The sequence below is a fragment of the Bubalus kerabau genome, chromosome 13 (assembly GCF_029407905.1).
Source record: "Bubalus kerabau isolate K-KA32 ecotype Philippines breed swamp buffalo chromosome 13, PCC_UOA_SB_1v2, whole genome shotgun sequence".
NCBI classification, from domain to species: domain Eukaryota; kingdom Metazoa; phylum Chordata; class Mammalia; order Artiodactyla; family Bovidae; genus Bubalus; species Bubalus kerabau.
The window spans coordinates 46,057,637-46,065,526 of NC_073636.1; the positions used below are offsets into that span (position 1 = coordinate 46,057,637).

The 7,890-nt window shown below is 44.3% G+C and overlaps 1 long non-coding RNA gene across 1 annotated transcript; it reads left to right on the forward strand.

Moving 5' to 3' along the window:
• The first annotated feature begins 208 nt into the window (after nt 1-208).
• On the forward strand, nt 209-2,765 carry LOC129624970 (uncharacterized). Its single transcript, XR_008701209.1, has 3 exons — nt 209-1,058; nt 2,200-2,447; nt 2,541-2,765. It is a non-coding gene; the product is annotated as an uncharacterized LOC129624970 (long non-coding RNA).
• The last annotated feature ends 5,125 nt before the right edge of the window (nt 2,766-7,890 follow it).

Sequence of the window (7,890 nt, forward strand, 5' to 3'; positions counted from 1 at the left end):
AGATATTATTAGGGTGGGCCATAGTAATGATTGTATGAGCAAAAACCATTTAAACAGTCCACCCGACAGAGCAGTCAATTTGGGATAAAAAACAGCTATGTAATTGTTGACCATGGCCGTAGAAGTCAAGGACAGTTGAAGCAAACGTGTCCGGCAGTGTTTTTGCAGATAAGGGGGTCCTGAAGGAAGGCCTGCACTCTAAACCCGGGAGCCTTTAATTACTGAGATACCAGTATTGATTGGGATAACAGCCGTGCAGAAATGAAGGCCAGGAAGCAGATCGTAAGGGAAGGGCAGGGTTGTTTTTTTAAGCAGTTTATTGAACTGTCTACATGGTCTCAGGCGATTCCAGCTCTAATCCTAGGAAATTGGAGGAACCATGGGGAGTGAAAATGCAATGAGACCTTGACTGGTGAGAAGCTCCCCTTAGAGAAGGATGATTTATGGTGAGAAAACACAAACACAGGCTGGGTCAAAAAATGTCGAGAAAGATTAAAAGTTAAGGCATGTATGCTCACAATGGAGAAGGCAATGGCATCCCACTCCAGTACTCTTGCTTGGAAAATCCCATGGATGGAGGAGCCTGGTGGGCTGCAGTCCATGGGGTCACCAGGAGTCAGACATGACTGAGTGACTTCACTTTCACTTTTCACTTTCATGCATTGGAGAAGGAAATGGCAACCCACTCCAGTGTTCTTGCCTGGAGTATCCCAGGGATGAGGGAGCCAGGTAGGCTGCCGTCTATGGGGTCGCACAGAGTCAGACACGACTGAAGCAACTTAGCAGCAGCAGCATGCTCACAAATTACTGATTGGGAAACAATGGGAGAATGACAGGGCCTGTGAGAACTGGAGACACCTGAGCTCACTCCCATGATGGGTGCAGGAGGCACACGATGAACATCAGGAACAGCCGCTGGGTTCCGGCTGTCATCCCCCAGACCTGACCATTTCTATTCAATCTTCTTATCTGTTGGTCAATTCTGTTCTCTTGTCCACATACACTGGTGATGAAGTGAACTGAGGTGCAGCAGGAATATGAAGTCCCCACTGACACAGGTAACAGCCCGTGCTGAGATTTGGAGTACGAATGGGCACCACATACAGGAAGGAGATGGTATGAGGCCCATCACTTCTCCTATGAAACAGCTTAGATTCTGAGATGTCATGGTTATCAGAGATTTGAAGCAACTGAGGCCAGGTCTACACAGTCTGTGTGATGGAAGCGGTGGTGCTACCTCCTCTGCATGAGTGGGTCTGTGTGCATGAGCACGTGACTGACATAGGGTGTGAGGAGCAGGAAACCGGGAACCAGGGGCCCTGGTGCATGTCCAAGGCTGTCTCTACTCTAGCCGGCAGCTTCAGGAAGCTACCTAAGTGCGCGGTCCTTCAGCCTCCACGTCCATACAAGGGTCCTGGCTGTGCTCACCTCACAGCGGTGCAGCAAGGAGAGGGCGCTGGTGCTCAGAGAGTGTTCGGAGAGCCAGGAAGACACAGAAGGGTCCAGGACGTGTCTGACAACGAAATAAAAATAACCAGCCACATTGATGGCCAGGTTGTCATCACCATCCACATACAGGCTCCTCCTCCGGGAGGGTCATGCTTTGAGTCTGTTGTTTTAAAGTGTTAAAATAAGTCTGCGTGCTAAGTCATACAGCCCCATGGACTGTAGCCTGCCAGGCTTCTCTGTCCATGGAAGTCTCCAGGCAAGAATACTGAAGGGGGTTGCCATTTCCTCCTCCAAAATCAGTTTAAATTAATATTTTAAGTTAAATAACCATGTTTCACGTATTATACTTTAGATTAAAAAAAAATCAAATACACAGGAGCACATATTTAAAGGAAGTAAGTTGACTTCATAATAAGCATTGCTATTTTTCCTTCCATCTACCTTATATCCTGAGATTTCTGCCAGCTTTAAGGCAATTAGTCTCATTCTTGCCTTACCATATTGAAATTCCTTCCTGTGATTTCCAATCCATGGTTTTATTTCAATAAAACATTTTCTAGATTAAAATGGACTTCAGAGTTTTAAAATCAAAGACACAGAGTCAAAAATTCATCTCAGGTTTCAATACTGAATCAAATATACATTTTAAACTTTTTTAAAAAGATTTTTCTTGATGTGGATCATTTTTAAAGTCTTTATTGAATTTGTGTCCATATTGCTTCTGTTCTGTGTGTTGGGTTTTTTGGCCAGGAAGCACAGGGGATCCCTACTCCCTGACCAGCAACTGAATCTACACTCACTGCATCAGAAGGAAAGTCTTCACCACTGGAGCACCACAGAAGTCCTCATTTTAAAATATTCAAACATTTCTAACTCTTAAAATTTCCAGCTAAATCCCCTAACTGTTCAGTAGGAATAGATCTAAAGTAGAGAGTAATTTTCGTGGAGAAAGCGCCTGCAAACATCGGACCACAGACACGCATCCAGTTGTTCTGAAGGTAATTGGTCTTTATCGCCCTTGAAAACAGAAAAAACTACACCAAACCTGTGCTTCTAATTACTCTCTGGCTTAACTTTCTTTGCATCCAAAGCGCTCTCCTCCTACAGAGGCACTTTCACACTTGATCGACAACGCAGTGAAGTCATAATTGGAATGTGGCAGAGACCTGCCATAAAGAGGTGAAGCACACAGATGAGGGAGCCAAGTCCTTCCTTCTCTCCTTTGGAGGTCTGGGGAAATGAAATCAGGATTCTCCCAGAGCCTGCCCCCCACCCCGCCCCCTCGCCGAACAAAGCATGTTCTGCTGGCAGACGCCACATCGAACCGCACACAGGTTTCCACCCGGGAATGGGGACAACGGTTCTCTGGAGCTCCAGTCACTACCTTCTCCGTTTGACACTAGCCCATTAACGTCTCAAATACATCAATTACCTGAAGGATGGTTGGGCCTTAGAAAAAGAAACAGCTCTGTTTAAAGAAGAGCCACCATTTAAGCTCCCAAGAGTCACTGGAGAGGCTGGAGTCCTGACCGACATGCACCGTCCCCTGGATGTGCCTGGTGTGGCGTTCCTGCTCCTTCCCTGTGGCTCTCCTGGGATGAACTGGAAATAGGACACATTCCAAGACAGCACGAGGATCCAGAGCCAACAACCTGACTTTTCTTCACCGAGAATTTAACTTCTCACAACATGTGGGATTTAAGTCATGTGAATCTGACTCTAAATGATTACTTGGAGATGGGGACTCTCATTTTGTTGTTGCTGTTCAGTCACTCAGTCGTGTCCAGCTATTTTCGACCCCATGGACTACAGCATACCAGGCCTCCCTGTCCATCACCAACTCCCAGAGCATACTTAAACTCATGTCCATCCAGTCGGTGATGTAATCCAACCATCTCATCCTCTGTCATCCCCTTCTTCTCCCGCCCTCAATCTTTCCCAACATCAGGCTCTTTTCCAAGGAATCAGTTCTTCATATCAGGTGGCCAGAGTATTGGAGCTTCAGTTTCAGCATCAGTCCTTCCAATCAATATTCAAGACTGATTTCCTTTAGGATTGACTGGTTGGATCTCCTTGCAGTCCAAGGGACTCTCAAGAGTCTTCTCCAACACCACAGTTCAAAAGCATCAATTCCTTGGCACTCAGCCTTCTTTATGGTCCAACTCTCTCATCCATGTATCACTACTGGAAAAACCATACCTTTGACTAGATGGAACTTTGTTGGCAAAGTAATGTCTCTGCTTTTTATTATGCTGTCTAGGTTTATCATAGCTTTTCTTCCAAGGAGCAAGTATCTTTTAATTTCATGGCTACAGTCACCATCTGCAGTGATTTTGGAGCCCCCCAAAATAAAGTCTCTCACTGTTTCCATTGTTTCCCCATCTATTTGCCATGAAGTGATGCCATAATCTTAGTTTTCTGAATATTGAGTTTTAAGCCAACTTCTTCACTCTCCTCTCTAACTTTTATCAAGAGGCTCTTTAGTTCTTCTTCACTTTCTGTCACTAGGGTGGTGTCATCTGCATATCTGAGGTTATTGTTATTTCTCCCCACAATCTTGACTCCAGCTTGTGCTTCATCCAGCCTGGCATTTCACATGATGTACTCTGCCTATAAGTTAAATAAGCAAGGTCACAATATACAGCCTTGACGTACTCCTTTCCCGATTTGGAATCAGTCTGTTGTTCCATGTCCAGTTCTAACTGTTGCTTCTTGACCTGCATACACGTTGCTCAGGAGACAGGTAAGGTGGTCTAGTATTCCCAACTCTTGAAGAATTTTCCACATTTTTTGTGATCCACACAGTCCTAAAGGCTTTAGTGTAGTCAATGAAGCAGAAGTAGATGTATTTCTGAAATTCTCTTGCTTTTTCTGTGATCTAACATATGTTGGCAATTTAATCTCTGGTTCCTCTGCCTTTTATACATCCATCTTGAACATCTGTGAGTTCTAGGTTCACATACTGTTGAAGCCTCACTTGGAGAATTTTGAGCATTACTCATAAGAATTTTGAGATGTTCATACACATGCAAATTGAATCATCAATATAGTGATGAGCCAGTACACAAATGGGATCTCACAGGATGGTGTGAAACCTCAAGTGAGGGGGAAAGTAAGCAGGTGAAAAACCCAAGTTTGTAAGAAACAGGGTGTCTGGTATTTCTATAAAGATCTGTTTTGGAGTGATGGTAGTGATGAAAGTGAAAGTGTTAGTTGCTCAGTTGTAGCTGACTCTTTGCAACCCCACAGACTGTAGCCTGCTATGGAATTCTCCAGGCAAGAATTCTGGAGTGAGCTGCCATTCCCTTCCCCAGGGGATCTTCCTGACCCAGGAATTGAATCCAGGTCTCCTGCATTGCAGGCAGATTCTTTACCATCTGAGCCACCAGGAAAGCCCTATCATATAGTAATCCTTCTATGCCAAAGCACGTTATCAGGACCCACCCCTTCCTGCCCTAGGTCAGGCTCCTTTGCAACAGCTCAGCCCTGATCCAGAGACTGGTGCCCTGGCTTTGCTCAAGGGCACCCTGGCCTCCAGCTTCTTGTTCTGTTGTTTTCCTGACTCTTCAAACTTATTCCCCTGAAACAGCCTTCATCCTCCCAGTTACCCCGTTTCTATAACTGGAACATAAAACTCAAAATCCATATGAAATCCACACACTGGCCTGTATTTATCTTCTAAAAATATTGACAATTAGGTAAAAAGTAAATGAAAGTGCATTAATGAGGCAATTAAAAGTGCAGAGCATTTAGTAAACTTTATATTGACATGTAAATGTTGGCTTTTAAAATAAATGGCAGACAATATTTGACAATAATCACAAAAATACATGCAGAGAGTATCTTTAGATGCCATTTTAAATAACGGTAAACTGGAATCCTTTTTAAGTTTAAATGAATTAAGCCAGCACTTCTATAGTGGCTGAAATATTGCTTTTTCCCCATGTTTTGTATTTTTTCCACTTTTGATTGACCGAAGTGCTCAGGTCTTCTTATCTCTAAGAGCTGCCTTGGACCCTGAGGCAGCTAAAATATTGATTAGCCATTGCCAAAGTTTCAGTATTACTAAATCTTAAAACACAAACTGAGGTATATTAAAAAATTTAAGAGTTTATTTGAGCAAAAATTGATTGGAATCCGGCAGCACCAAACTGGAAGTGGGCAGGAGCACTTTGCTGTCAGGAACCAGGGGCGAGATTTTAACATAAAAAGTGTAGAAATGAAGCCAGGAAGGGATTGTCTGTGGCTTACAGCCTGGAGACTGGCTGTCCTCAGCACCTGATTTCATAATCCAAGACACTTACAGGGGAAAGGGATAATTGAAGAGCTTGGGATGGTCATGTACACATTGTTATATTTAAAATGAGTAACCAACAAGAACCTACTATACAGCACAGGAAACTGCCAGTGTTAGGTGGCAGGCTGGATGGGAGGGGATATTTGGGGAGACTGGATACATATATATGTATGGCTGACTGGCTTCCCTGGTGGCTTGGCAGTAAAGAACTCGCCTGCAATGCAGGAGACGCAGGTTCAAACCCTGGGTTGGGAAGGCTACAGTCCATGGGGTCACAAAGAGTCTGACATGGCCGAGCACACGCATACACACATATATGGCTGAGTCCCTTTGCTGTTCACCTGAGACTATAACACCATTGTTAATCAGCAGTACCCCAATACAAAATAAAAAGTTTAAAGAAAAATGCAAAAATAAAAATTGAAGTATCATTATAAAAAGATTCTGGCTAATGCACGCGGCTGCTGTGGTGTTAGACGAGGTGGCTCTGACAGCTTCCTTTGTGTGGTTGGTTCAACTACATAATCATACTTCTACATGAAGCCCCATCGCAGCCCAATGAGCACCACATCTTACACTGTACAGGATCCAGAGAATATTAGCTTTTGAAATAAATAAATAAGATAGAAGTTTGGTCAGAAACAAAATCTGAGGCCTGCTTCCTTCCTGTGTGCTAACGTTGATTATGCTACCAGTCACCGGTTCTCAGGCACCAGCTCTGCATTAACGTAAGTCAGGGAGCAGATGTACGCCCTTCAGTGTTGGCACTGAAGTCATGCCAACTGTAGTGGCGAGGTCTGACTCATTGCCTGCTGTGCATCAGGAGCCCCGGTGCTTTCCTCTACCCGACCATTTAGAGATGCCCACAACTTCATAAATAAGGAAAGTGAAACACAGGATAACTTAACATCACATATCTAAGTATACAAAAGTAGAAAATAGATAATTTTTTAAAAATATTTAAATGGTAATTCAAATTTGTGTGTGTGCATGCTCAGTTGCTCAGTCATGTCCATCTCTTTGGGACCCCATGGACTGTAGCCCACCAGGGTCCTCTGTCCATAGGATTTCTCCAGGTAAGAATACAGGAATGGGCAGCCATTCCCTTCTCTAGGGGATCTTTCCTACTCAGGAATCAAACCTGAATCTCCCATATTGCAGGCAGATTCCTTACTATCTGAGTCACCAGGGAAGCCCTGAAAATGTATAATCTGGACTCCTTAGTCAGCTGCATTCAAATGACCTAATTTCTACTCATTGGACTAATTATCAGTTTCTTAGGGTTTTATTCCAATCTGGTTGCTATAACAGAGTCCCACATGCTGGGGGCTTAGGAACAATAGACACCAACACCTCTTGGTTCCGGAGGCTGGAATTCTAGAATCAAGGTGTCAGAAGAGTCAGTGTCTGGTGAGACCACGCTGCCTGGTTCAGAGACGATGTCCCTGCCACTGGGTCATCACATGGCAGGAGGGGGAGAGAGCATCTCTAGCTTGTCTTATAAGAACACTAACCCAGTCCTGAGGGATCCACCCTCCTGACCCAATCATGTCCCAATACCATTACTTTGTGGGGTAAAGTGATGTATAAATTTCAGAAGGTATAGGGCCTTCTTCCCTCCCAGGTGCTTTAGCTGATCTAATGATTGAATTGACATAAGATAGATCAACAGGAGAAAGACAAAGCTTGCACACATAGGAGCCCCATACACGTACCAGGCTCACAGGCTAGTCTATACCATCTGGAGTTAAGTGGGATGGGAGGGGCTGAGAGCTCAAAGAGGACGAGGTGATGATTTTCAGAGGATGAACAGATTTTTGGTAAATGTCTGGCCTGTCGTGCAGATATGTCTTTCAGATATAAAAGGTAACTCTCTTCCTGGTACAGGCTCCCATCCAAGTTCTTCTGAATGACAAAGGGCGAGCTAAGACCCAAGTCTGCTGGGTCTCAACTGCCTTCAGCTCAGAAAAATCCATATTTTGAGGTGGCGTGTTCTGCTACCCCTGCTCCCATCTTTGAAATTTCCCAAAGGTAAAGGCGAAAGACTGACTTAGTAGATTCCTCCATCTTCTTGGACCACCCTCCTTCTCCCTACAAGAGGTCAGGTTAGTTAAACTCTTTACAGGGGGTGGTGATGTACAGGT